We start from the raw sequence: 13990 nt of genomic DNA, 5'->3' as shown, positions 1-13990 counted from the left end.
GAAGAAGCAGGGCCGGATCAGGCAGCCATTTGACTTCTTGTGACACGGTACCTGCAGCATGGCGTGGAGTTCCACTTGAGCGTTAGAGGGATCCAGAGCGCCAGACGTCATCACGCACTAGGTCTGTGGCAATAGCCCCACTTGTACCCCTACTATAACCGCGTGAGCCACACACAGAAGAGACACTGCACAGTGTGTACTCCTTAAACAAAATACCTAATTGGGGCTTATAATGGCACTTTTGGGCTTTCAGGGTTCCGGAACAGTTCACATCACTAGCACAACATACCAAGTCAATGCTAGAACTCTTGATAAATGAGTGGTTTACTTGCTAAATTGTTAACTGGGGCAAAGTTGCCTGATCTCAGCTAAGCTAGTTTGCCAGTTAGAAGGGAACTGCTTGTGCTCTTTATCACTATGGATGATCATCATAGGGCCTTTGCTACAGAAAGACGAGAAATTCTTAAAATGAAAAATTTTACTTCCAAGCTATAACACACACACACATTTTACTGCATGATTTGAGAACAGGTAAGTAATAGCCGGAAGTTAATAGTAGCTTGAAGTGAAAGCTTGACCCACGCTTTATGGTATCGTGTCAGTAAAATGAGTTTTAGAAAGGCTTACCCATTCTGGGCTCCGACACACCTTTTTATCTCTAGGTCTTGTTCTGCCACCAATCCCCTGTACGAATTGGGCATGCTATTTCACTCAGTACTGCACATTGGCCATTTGTAAATTAGACTATCACTCACCAAGCGGTTCCTGGTAAGATTTAAGATGCAAATCTAGTACGCTCGAACATTGCTTGTAAATAGCAGGCTACAATATACAGCATTTTCACCCTTGAGTCAAAACTAAAGAGCAGTGAATGATTGATTACACATGGATTAGTTTCAGGATTATCTACAGAATCCTATTTAAAATATCCTGTATTTGTTTTAAAATGGGAAAAGGGAGACGTTAAAGATATTGGACTTCTTGCACTTTATATCACACTAGTAGTGGCAGACTGTCAACGGAGCAGTATTCCGTGCTCAAAGTGGAATTCAATGCCTCTACTGACCAACGTCCAGAATAAATTTATGCATGAAGCCATGTGTTCTTTTAAGTCTTTAAAGTGCTACATGACTGCTTTTTTTGTTTCATCAATAGCACTGGACTCGCTTCTGCACACATGCACACCTTACTGCCACTGACAAGTCAACTTGCAGCACCGTTGAAAAAGGCAGTACATAACTAACAATAGATTAATTTTGCTAGAAATCATTTTTAATAGCTGACTATGAATATGTTATAGTGAAAGCAGGGAACAGCAGCAGGAATAAGTGACATCAGCTACTGTGTTTTCATTAGTTGTAGACTTCAGTGAACATTTTACACTAGTAGTTTCTGATATTTGTCATCAAAAAAATTACAGCTGTTCTTGCAGGATAAGCTGATATCATATAGTGTCCGCGAACGGGATGTGGAGGAACAAAAGAGGCCAAAGTCAGAAAAAATAGATGCTGTTTTTACATTGAGCCAGCTGTTTGGGTACACACTGTACTACTTTAGTTGGAAATGGATACTTACAAAATGATGTAACATTGTAACACAATAGCCAAGCATGTCCAAACAGCAGGGACGTGGCGACACACCCCACTTGTCGCTCAGATTGTATGTTTAGTTCATGGAGCAGGCAGAGGGGGGAGAAAAAAAATCTCCTTGCAAAGTTTGTACCTGCTATAGAGACACAATGCGGCTGTCCCACAATGATAGTGGTACAGTCAGTTCCTCAAATAGAACCACACATTTTGACACGTTCTTGCTCCTTCTTTAACTACGTGGCTGTGTCTACACTGGCATGAATTTCCGGAACTGCTTAAAACGGACTACTATTCCGTTTTCAGTTTTTCCGGAAAAGGAGCGTCTACATTGGCAGGCTGCTTTTCCGGAAAAGCCCTTTTTCCGGAAAAGCGTCTGTGGCCAATGTGGACGCGCTTTTCCGGAAAAGACTACTGGGCTGTCTACACTGGCCCTTTTCCGGAATAGTGTTCCGGAATAAGGACTTATGCCCGAGCGGGAGCAGAATAGTTTTTCCGGAATAGCGGCTGATTTTGTACAGTAGAGCATCGTTGCTTTTCCGGAAATTCAAGGGCCAGTGTAGACAGCTCGCAGCTTATTCCGGAAAAGTGGCTGATTTTCCGGCATAAGTGGCCCAGTGTAGACACAGCCTACGTGTGTAGAAAATAGAGCTACTTATTTTTAGACCCTGCACTGTGGCTTTTCTGCCTATTACCTTAGGATTACAATCTGTTCTCCAAAACCGAAAGGGGTGATGACGGTCTGAAGTGAATTTGCCTACACCCCTTTACAGCAAGGCATTACGCTGCCCATGACATTTACTCTGGTTTGAATCTGACTTTTTACCTGAGCGCTACTCCTGACCCAGGCACTCACGGCATTACCCTTCAGTAACATCCTTACACTTCCAAGGACTGGAATCCTCATCCAAATGCAGCAGCTTAGCGAAAGGAGGCGGGGGGGGGAATTGCCCCCGAGCGCCACGCTAGGGGGCGCCAGGCCGGAGTGGGAGGAGCTCCAGCTGCGCAGGCTCACCTGGCTTAGATCAGTGAGCTGCAGCTGAGCCGCATGCTGCCGCCTGGAGCACACTGAGCAAAAGCAGCCGGCGGGAGCCGCCTCTTTTAAAGTACGATTAACTTGCTGACCGGTTCTGTGGGAGGGGGATTTGGGAGGGGGGGCCTCTGGGGTTGCCTCTCTCTGAAGGAGGGGGATTTGGTTGAGGGAGGTGCTGGGGGCGCCTGGCTCTGGCATCAGCTGGTAGAAAACCTGCCAGTCTCCAGCAGCAGCCCCTGGTCAGGCAGGCCAGGGCCAAGGGGCATGAAGCAGGGGGTGGGGGGGGCCAGAGGCATAAGGGCCGGCAATGGCAGGGGGAGAGTACAAGTGGAGGGTGGATCTTGGGAGGAAGAGGTACCTCAGGAGCATTTGGGGGGGGACAGTGTGTGTGCAGGGGGGCTTAGGCCAAGAACAGCAGGGTGGGGGATCATGAGTCTGGGTGCTTGTGCCCCCCAACCCCACGTTTTGGGCACTTCTGTGATTCTGGGCTAGGAGAGCTGGGGCCACCCCGGAGCAGTGCCCAGCCAAGGCAAGGGACAGCACATGTGAAAGACCCAGAGTAAAGTGATGGCTTGGCTGGTGGGGAAAAGAGCTTTGTCATTTGTGAACTCTGCCTGCAAGTGCTGGGTGCGGAGGCGTGGGGAGCCCCCTTCTCCATATGCTGAATTTGCCTGGAACCCAGTTCCCTACCCACTGACTTTCAGCCACTCACCCGTCTGTCACTGGACTGCATCACTTGATTTCATCCGGACACAAAGCACTATCAAGCAACTGATGGCACCATCCGCCCACTGGAATGGTACCAAGCCTGTGTGACCAAAGCAAGACTTGTCCTTGCCAGCCCGTTGGTAATACTCAGAGGGCTTTCCCAAGGAGGCCAACACTGTTCCCATTTTACAGCTGGGGAAACTGAGGCACAGGGGGGGCTGCGACATGCCTGAGGTCACACACCAGGCTGGACTAGAAGCTCAGTTTCCAGCGGTTCAGGGACTGTCTACACAGGTAGCAAAGATGAGACTGCAGCACAAACCGGCATAATCTGGCTCACTGCAATCTGATTAATGTGGGGAACAGCAATCATGCCCTGTCTTGCTCGTGCTGCGATCAACCCACCCCTGCTCAAAGGAGGGAGCTGCCCATCAGCCTATGGTGCAGCCCAACTAATGGCAGCGAAGGGCGGAGACTGATCCCCAGCAGCAGCCCCCACTTCTCCCATCCACTCAGGGGGCACAGGCTGGCTCACAGAGGTAGGGATGGGCTCTGGGGATCCATCCCTGCTAGGGAGCATCAGCCCCCATCTAACCCCATGCGGGCAGTATAGAATCACAGAACACTAGAGCTGGAAGGGACCTCAAGAGGTCAGCAAGTCCAGTCCCCTGCACTCACAGCAGGACTAAGCACCCAGGGCTACTCAACATATGGCCCGTTGGCCGCATGCTGCCCATGGCCGGTTTGTTTGCGCCCCGCGGTGCAGTTTGGGTTTATGTGGGGATCAACACGTGGCCAGCGAGTGGGAGCCAAAACAAAGAAGTAGCCAGTGTAATGATCTTCTGTTGAGATGTTTTAGTAGTTAAATTCTTGGACTGTCATTGCTCATTAAAAGTGCTGTCACATGGGTAGAAATCAGGTAAATGTTGCATTTTATTAATATCAGCAGAACTGACTTAAATGGGGCCTGTGTGTTGTGTGTCTTGCCTTAATCTTTGTATTCATGCCTGTCAGTGTGAGAGAAGCTATTTGTATAGATTTGCTTGCATATGCAACCACACTTAAGTTGAGGCCCTCAGCATGTTCTGTTAGTATCAGTGTAGCCAATAGGGCTTCCAAAGTTGAGTTGCTCTAGCTCATCCCTGACAGGTGTCTGTCTAACCTGGTCTTAAATAGCTCCAGTGATGGAGATTCCACAATCTACCTGGGCAATTTATTCCAGTGTTTAACCACCCTGGCAGGCAGGAAGTTTTTACTAATGTCCAACGTAAACCTCCCTTGTTGCAATTTAAGCCTATTGCTTCTCATCCTAACCTCAGAGGCCAATTTTTCTTCCTCCTCCTTATGATACTCTTTTACGGTATGTCTACACTACCCCACTAGTTCCACTCAGTGCTTTTCCAGAAATTCAAGGGGCCAGTGTAGACAGCTCGCAGCTTATTCCGGAAAAGCGGCTGATTTTCCGGAATAAGTGGCCCAGTGTAGACACAGCCATACAGTGTTCATCAATAAACTAAGGAAACAAATGCTTTACATTGAGCCAGAGCTGATGTTCTATTAAACAGAGCAGAAGATGTGACTATGAAAAGGGAGCAAAAAAAGTGAGTCACATTAGGTGAGGCCAGAATGATCATTGACTGCTTCAGCCGCCAGGGTCTGATTGAACTGACCTTCCCCACACCTTACTCCAGGAGTTTTTCCCTCCGGGTGGGGTGAGTGGGGGCCTGCTAACCAAGAACTAAGTTAATACACATTGCCTGTGCAGACCTGTTGACTGACAAGAAATAGATATTTTTAGTTTGATACAAGTGTAACCTTCAAGAGCAGCATAAGGCACTAGAGAAAATGACAAAGTGAAGAGACAAAACCTGTATGTCCTAAGTCTCTGATGATTCCTGACAGGAAACAAGACCCTGTAGTGAAAGTTGATGTTAGGGGGGCGTTATTTACCTTCTCAAGGGATCCCCAAGCCTTGTAGGACAGACAGTTAATAGGGGTGTGCATTTAGTCTTTGTCACAGAGACTGTCCTCTTTGACCAATATACATGGCATAGCTGGTACTTAATGATACAATTATTATAGCTCACTAGTGGCTGTGCAGGTAGGTATACGAGCCATTGTCATGGTGTAGCCAAACAGGGCCCCCCTGTCACATCAATCTTGCTTGCCCCTCTGAGGTGCCTGTATACAGGGCAGAGAAGGAGCAATAAAAATCAGCATAGCCTTGGAAGCTTTGTGGAGACCAGGATATGCGGGCTCCTCTGACCCTGAGTAAGCTGAAAACTTAGATATGAGAAAGAACGATTAAGACAATAAGCTGACCTCAAGGCTGCGAGAATTGCCCTGGCTGGCACCTATGTTAATACGATCACAAACAGTCGTCCCTGGGAGAGGAATCTCCCACTGAGAAAAGAACGCCCAGTACTCCCAATTTAGTTATCTCTCTTACAAGTGTAAATTAAGTTCACAACTCCCTTGTAAGAACTGGCGTCCCAAAAGACAGAGCAGCACCATTTGGCATCACAGATAAGAAAGAGAAATACGTGACCCCATGGGTATAAAGATGGGTCCAGCAGCACACTCACTTTGAGCGTCAATCTACCATCTATCTGCTGGTCGGGTAGGTGATTGGCCTCCTGAAGTCCACGCGAACGCCCACCTCATATTTTCGTCTTTCCGAGGAATTGAGGGACCGATCCGGGCCTGACATGCTGGGACTGAGCAACGCAGAAGGGGGTAAAAATTGTACTCGTATGTGTCCTTTTGTTTTAGTGCATGCATAGAATAGAGCTCTTTAAAGATTAAGCTGTCACTTGGTACCATTACTTTCTATCTTCCTTTTTCCTATGTAACCATGAGATCTGTATTTGCTAGCAGTTAAGAAATAGAGCAATAGCCATTGTAACCATATGATTTATAAGCTTTGTGACGGGGGAACTCACCCCCGCATTCCCGGCCTCGGGAGCCGAGGCCCCACACCCCACACGGCCAATCAGCTGGCAGAAGCTGTCAGAAGCCTGTATCCCAAGAAAAGGGAAAAAATTTATAGGCAGGTGTGTTAGACCAAGCTGGATGAGCAAGCATCTCAGAGAGCTGATTAAGAAAAAGCAGAGTCTCTGGGTTAGGCTAAAAGGGGTTAAAAACAAGGATGATGTCATGTTAGGAGTCTACTACAGGCCACCTACCCAGGTGGAAGAAGTGGATGAGGCTTTTTTTAAACCACTAACAATATCATCCAAAGTCCAAGATTCGGTGGTGATGGGGGACTTCAACTATCCAGATATACGTTGGGAAAATAACACAGCGGGGAACAGACTATCCAATAAGTTCTTGGGCTGCATTGGAGACAACTTTTTATTTCAGAAGGTTGAAAAAGCTATCGGGGGAAAGCTGTTCTAAATTTGATCCTAACAAATAGGGAGGAACTAGTTGAGAATTTGAAAGTGGAAGGCAGCTTGGGTGAAAGTGATCATGAAATCACAGAGTTCACAATCCTAAGGAACGGTAGAAGGGAGAACAGCAAAATAGAGACAATGGATTTCAGGAAGACGGATTTTGGTAAGCTCAGAGAGCTGATAGGTTAGGTCCCATGGAAATTAAGACTGAGGGGAAAAACAGCTGAGGAGAGTTGGCAGTTTTTCAAAGGGACATTGTTAAGGGTCCAAAAGCAAGCTATTCCGATGTGTTGGAAAGATAGAAAATATGGCAAAAGACCGCCTTGGCTTAACCACGAGATCTTGCATGATCTAAAAATAAAAAAGGAGTCATATAAAAAATGGAAAGTAGGACAAATTACAAAGGATGAATATAGGCAAACAGCATAGGAATGCAGGAGCAAGATTAGAAAGGCAAAGGCACAAAATGAGCTCAAACTAGCTACGGGAATAAAGGGAAACAAGAAGACTTTTAATAAATACATTAGAAGCAAGAGGAAGACCAAGGACAGGGTAGGCCCACTGCTCAGTGAGGAGGGGGAAACAGTAACAGGAAACTTGGAAATGGCAGAGATGCTCAATGACTTCTTTGTTTCAGTCTTCACCAAGAAGTCTGAAGGAATGCCTAACATAGTGAATGCTAGTGGGAAGGGGGTAGGTTTAGAAGATAAAATAAAAAAAGAACAAGTTAAAAATCACTTAGAAAAGTTAGATGTCTGCAAGTCACCAGGGCCTGATGAAATGCATCCTAGAATACTCAAGGAGCTGATAGAGGAGGTATCTGAGCCTCTAGCTATCATCTTTGGAAAATCATGGGAGACAGGAGAGATTCCAGAAGACTGGAAAAGGGCAAATATAGTGCCCATTTATAAAAAGGGAAATAAGAACAACCCAGGAAACTACAGACCAGTTAGTTTAACTTTTGTGCCAGGGAAGATAATGGAGCAAGTAATTAAGGAAATCGTCTGTAAACACTTGGAAAGTGGCAAGATGATAGGGAACACCCAGCATGGATTTGTAAAGAACAAATCATGTCAAACCAATCTAATAGCTTTCTTTGATAGGATAATGAGTCTTGTGGATAAGGGAAAAGTGGTGGATGTGGTATACCTAGACTTTAGTAAGGCGTTTGACATGGTCTCGCATGATATTCTTGTCAATAAACTAGGCAAATACAACTTAGATGGGGTTACTATAAGGTGGGTGCATAACTGGCTGGATAACCGTACTCAGAGAGTAGTTATTAATGGTTCACAATCGTACTGGAAAGGTATAACAAGTGGGGTTCCGCAGGGGTCTGTTTTGGGACCGGCTCTGTTCAATATCTTCATCAATACTTAGATACTGGCATAAAAAGTACTCTTATTAAGTTTGCAGATGATACCAAGCTGGGAGGGGTTGCGACTGCTCTGGAGGATAGGGTCATAATTAAAAACAATCTAGACAAATTGGAGAAATGGTCTGAGGTAAAGAGGATGAAGTTTAATAAAGACAAATGCAAAGTGCTCCACTTAGGAAGGAACAATCAGTTTCACACATAAAGAATGGGAAGCGACTGTTTAGGAAGGTGTCCTGCAGAAAGGGATCATAGTGGACCACAAGCTGAATATGAGTCAACATTGTGATGCTGTTGCAAAAAAAGCAAACATGATTCTGACATGCATTAACAGGAGTGTTGTGAGCAAGAAACGAGAAGTCATTCTTCCACTCTACTCTGCGCTGGTTAGGCCTCAGTTGGAGTATTGTGTCCCGTTCTGGGCACCGCATTTCAAGAAAGATGTGGAGAAATTGGAGAGGGTCCAGAAAAGAGCAACAAGAATGATTAAAGGTCTAGAGAACATGACCTATGAAGGAAGGCTGAAAGAATTGGGTTTGTTTAGTTTAGAAAAGAGAAGATTGAGGGGGGACATGAGAGCCGTTTTCAGGTATCTAAAAGGGTGTCATAAGGAGGAGGGAGAAAACTTGTTCATCTTGGCCTCTGGGGATAGAACAAGAAGCAATGGGCTTAAACTGCAGCAAGGGAGGTTTAGGTTGGACATTAGGAAAAAGTTCCTAACTGTCAGGGTGGTGAAACACTGGAATAAATTGCCCAGGGATGTTGTGGAATCTCCATCTCTGGAGATATTTAAGAGTAGGTTAGATAAATGTCTAGCAGGGATGGTCTAGACAGTATTTGGTCCTGCCATGAGGACAGGGGACTGGACTCAATGACCTCTTGACATCCCTTCCAGTCCTAGCATTCTATGATTCTATGTTCCCCTGTCACTGACATTAATTGGCCTTCAGAAGAGATCGTAGCTAGGTCAGCGAAACTATTCTTCCATGAACCTAGACTAGTGCTGTCAGCGGGCAGATATATTTAACTGTGTTCCTCTGAGGTGTGCATTTTTCCTGTTCTTTAGCGATGTAGCTATGCTGTTGTACCTGCTGAATATAGAACAGCCCTGAGGCCGTGTCTTCATGCGCATGATTTTCTGGAAATGCTTTTAACGCACTTTTTGTGGAAAAGCGTCCGTGGCCAATCTAGACGCGCTTTTCCGCATAAAAGCCCCGATCGCCATTTTCGCGATCGGGGCTTTTTTGCGGAAAACAAATCTCTGCTGTCTACGCTAGCCCTTTTGCACAAAAGTTTTTCGGAAAAAGACTTTTGCCCAAACAGGAGCAGTATAGTATTTCCGCAAAAGCACTGACAATCTTACATGAGATCGTCAGTGCTTTTGCGGAAATTAAGGGGCCGGTGTAGACAGCTGGCAAGTTTTTCCGCAAAAGCAGATGATTTTGTGGAAAAACTTGCCAGGCTAGACACAGCCCAAAAGAGCAACGCTGCCATGCTCCATCTTCTGGGGTTCAATTTTAGCTCAGAAACGTGAATCAAGGTACATAGATAGACTAATTAATTCATAGCTGGAGTTACTTATCTTCATGCAACTGTCCCCGTTAGCATTTTTAAATAGTGTCCGCACTGGTTGGATGCAGAATCGCATTAAAGGCCAGCCAGAACTGGTAGACTGGTTCTGGCAGGGCATCAGGTCAGAAGTTACCTGTGAACAGGGCACCTAGCAGGGCACCCTGGGAAGGGCTGGAGGCACCCTATTTCGAAATAAGCCTCTACACAGCACTTGTTTCAAAATAGAAATTTTGAAATTGGCGCTATTCCTCATGGAATGAGGTTTACCAATTTCGAAATAAGCCCTCCACTATTTCGAATTAATTTTGAAATAGCAGTTGCCTTGTGTAACTTTGCTGTGTAGACATACCCTTAGTGAATTGTCTCCTTTAGCATCCCCTCAAGCATTTATTAAAGAGAACCAGCTCTAAATTTCCATATTTCAGTAGTTCTGTGAGTTTCTTCTTATAATGCAGGCAGACCTTTGTAAAGTGCAACTCTGGCAGAATCTAGCGATCCCTCCCCCCCCCCCAACAGCTTCTCCTCTCAGAAGCACAGGTCGAAGATGGGGATGCCCTCTGAGTTAGATTTAGTGGGTTTAGTTGAGTACAGGTAGCTTTACTAGACCTACTAAATCAAATTCCGGACATTTGATCACAATAGCATCTCTCTTTCTCAGATAGCCGACATAGCCTTAGTGAAGTTACATAATGTAAAAGCGAGTCAGAACTGAGACCACGACTGACATTGCGCATAGATAGTCAACTCTTCAGGGGGACTGCGATTATATTTGTATCACATCCATAACAGTGGGGCTCTCATCTTGGTGGTAAAAGCCTGTAAGTATTTGTCTGTGGGACTGGAGCAGATCACATAGGCTATGTCTAGTCTGCAGGCTTCTTTCGAAAGACGCTCTTTCGAAAGCATCTTTCGAAAGAGCCTCTTTCAAAAGTTCGCGTCTAGACTGCAGGCGGATCTTTCGAAAGAGAAATCCGCTTTTTCGAAAGAGAGCACCCAGCGAGTCTGGATGCTCTCTTTTGAAGACGGCCTCTTTACATTGAAGAACGCCTTCTTTCGAAAGAGGGACTTTCGAAAGAAGGCGTTCTTCCTCGTAAATTGAGGTTTACCGCCATCGAAAGAAAAGCCGCGTTCTTTCGAAATAATTTTGAACGAACGCGGCTTGAGTCTGGACGCAGGGGAAATTTTTTCGGGAAAAGGCTACTTTTCCCGAAAAAAACCCTGAGTCTGGACACGGCCATAGAGACAATTATCTGCAAGAGCTTTATCAAATCATTCTTCAAACTTCAATAGCCACAGAGGGAGGGAGGGAGGAAGAGAGAGAGAGAGAGAGAGAGAGAGAAAGAAAGAAAAAGAAATTGATGAAAACCCGCCACTACCCAGAAATCCCTCCTGGATAGCATTGTTTTGGGGATGAGGGGGAATAGAGGGTGGGCACTGCCTTAATTTTTTTGTCTTTAGACCTCTTTGGCAATTTCACACCAGCAGTTGGGAAACAATCTGTAAAAGTTACAAATCTATTTTTCTTCCTGCAGTTAGCAGTAAATCCTCTTGCTTACTGCACCACCTTGTGGTGAAATACGGTTCCACTTACAGTGCCACTGCATCTGGCCAGAAGAACAGATTAATTATCTCTTTAAAAATGTTCCTTCTTGCATTGGAAAGTTATCTGAGCGACTTACAGCATTCATCAGATGGTAGTTCATGCAAAAGCAGATTTTGCCATCCTGTTTGGGAGCTAGGCCTACTAGAGAAGCCCATGCGCTCTCCAAAAGGTAAATTACACCCATCGCTAGCATGTCCTTGAGCTCCTTCTCCATAGCAGCCTTGGCTGAAGGAGCTATGTGGCAGGTTTGGGCCCTGACTGGGCAAGTAGCACCTGTGGCAATGGAGTGAGACGTCCATTCGGTCCCTCCCAGGGGTGGCTGAAAACATAGGGGTAAATATGGTGCACAGCCTCACAATCTGCCTTCACAGTAGACTCCCTCAGGCCACTCCGCGTTCTCCTTCTCCTGGGCAATAAACTTGAAGACCCTTGATTCTTGGGAATAAAAGGGCTTCAGAGAGTTACCATGATATCTTAAGCTTAAGATCTGGGTCAGGACCTGCTGTGAGGTAATTAACTGCTACTAGGTGCTCTTGGACTGTGAATGGTCTATCCACAGGGAGGATGAGCATTGGCCTGCTAAACCTGTGGTTGAGAGTTCAATCCTTGCAGAGGCCATTTAGGGATTTGGGGCATAAATTTGTCAGGGATGGTACTTGGTCCTGCTGTGAAGGCAGGGGACTGGACTCAATGACCTTTCCAAGTCCCTTCCTGTTCTAGGAGATAGACAATCTCCATTAATTTATCCCAGGATGCTTCCATCTTAGTGGCCTGGAGTGCCTTCAAGTCCATGACTTGCAAGGGAAGGCCTTTTGTTCTTGCTGGGCATCCTGCAAGTTTTTTTACACAAGAGTTAGAGCATCTCTAACAATAGTGTGTAGGTTGTGTACAAAATCCAAAATGTTAGTTCCTGGAGGAGGGGTGGTTTACTAACTGCATGGATCCCTTAACTTTGTGACCATACAATTCAGGGTGAGAATCCCGAACTGGGACGTGGGAGATCTCTATAGGCAAACAGTAACTAGTCCTTGGAGCGTTCATTCACGAATTTGCATATCATGGCTCACAAATTCCCATTAAATCTCTCCACCAGGCCATTTGTTTGATGTTGGTAGGGGATAGCAACTAGGAGGCTGCGTCTAGACTGGCATGATTTTCCAGAAATACTTTTAACTGAAAAGTTTTCCGTTAAAAGTATTTCCGCAAAAGAGCATCTAAATTAGCAAGTGCCTTTGTGCAAAAGAATTGCTTTTGCACAAAAGCATCTGTGCCCAGTATCGACACGGTTTTGTGCAAGAAAGCTCTGGCGGCCATTTTCGCCATCGGGGCTTTCTTACGCAAAAAATTCCTGTCCCTGTCTACACTGGCCCTCTTGCACAAGAAGTCCCCATCATCAGTGTTCTTGCGCAAATTCTCATGGCCAGTTTAGACAGCTGGCAAGATTTTGTGCAAAAGCACTTGCTTTTGCACAAAATCTTGCCAGTCTAGACGCACCTGGAGTGATGTTTAAAAGAAGCACAAGGGATCTTTTTCAGGGGGATAAGGCAACATGCCGCATTTATTGATAATATAACACAGCCCTCCATTTGAGCATGCAGCGGCCTTCACACTTCTCTCTCCTAAAACATTCTCTCTCATTCACACAAACAAGACATGTACAGAATTGCAGCGTGGAACAAAGTATCACTTTAACAAAGTTACAAAGTCTTTCAACATTAAACTTCTATCTACTACAAGCTTTATCTAATACTGGAGAGGTAGCCTAATACTGACATCACTATGCATTACAATATTCCATCCCTTCACTTCAATATGCTAACATCAAACAGAGCTGGAGCTAAGTTAACAAAGCTTTTTGGTCAAACTTTTTGCTATAGCATAAATTCATTATAACTGACTTCTTAGTTATAAAATTCCAGGGCTACAGGAGTTTCACCTCATGAGCTTCCCAGAGACGTTTCATGGCCTCTGGCAGGAAATAAGTCCCTGAATCTATGAGGATCTCTGAGGGCCAACCTACCCTGGAAAAGTTAGTGCCTGGCACACTCTCCTGGCAGTAGTGCTTCCTAGAGTCACTGCTTCTGGCCATCGAGTGGCAAAATCCACAGAAGTCAGGATGAACTGTTGCCCTCTGGAAGTCTTTTTAGGACCTATAATAGCCACAGCTACATGCTGGAATGAGACTTTTGTCATGGGGAGGGGCTGGAGAGGTGCCTTGAATTGGTCTTGGGGCTTCCCCACCTGCTGGCACACCTCACAAGTTTGGACAAAACTAGCCACTTCCTTTGCCCATTCCCTCCCAGTAGACTGACCTTCCCAACTGGTCTTTGATTCTATTCACCCCAGCATGGCCACTAGAGTGATCATGGGCTAAGCACAAGAGCATTTCCGAGTACTTAGTTGGAAGTACCAACTCTCGCTGGGGTCGGGAAGGAATTTTCCTCCAGGGTAGATTGGCAGAAACCCTGGAGGTTTTTCACCTTCCTCTGTAGCATGGGGCACAGATCACAGCTGGAGGATTCTCTGCATCTTGGGGCCTTCAAAGTATTTGAAGACTTCAATATCGAGACATAGATGAGAGGATTATTCTAAGAGGGGTGGGCGAGATTCTGTGGCCTGCACTGTGCAGGGGGTCAGACTAGATGATCATAATGGTCCCTTCTGACCTTGAAGGGTATGAGTCTATGCCAGTCCTCCTTGTGCCCACCAGAAAAAGAC

This window comes from Pelodiscus sinensis, chromosome 21, assembly GCF_049634645.1.
Source record: "Pelodiscus sinensis isolate JC-2024 chromosome 21, ASM4963464v1, whole genome shotgun sequence".
Classification (NCBI taxonomy): Eukaryota; Metazoa; Chordata; order Testudines; family Trionychidae; genus Pelodiscus; species Pelodiscus sinensis.
This window is presented reverse-complemented; position numbering follows the sequence as displayed.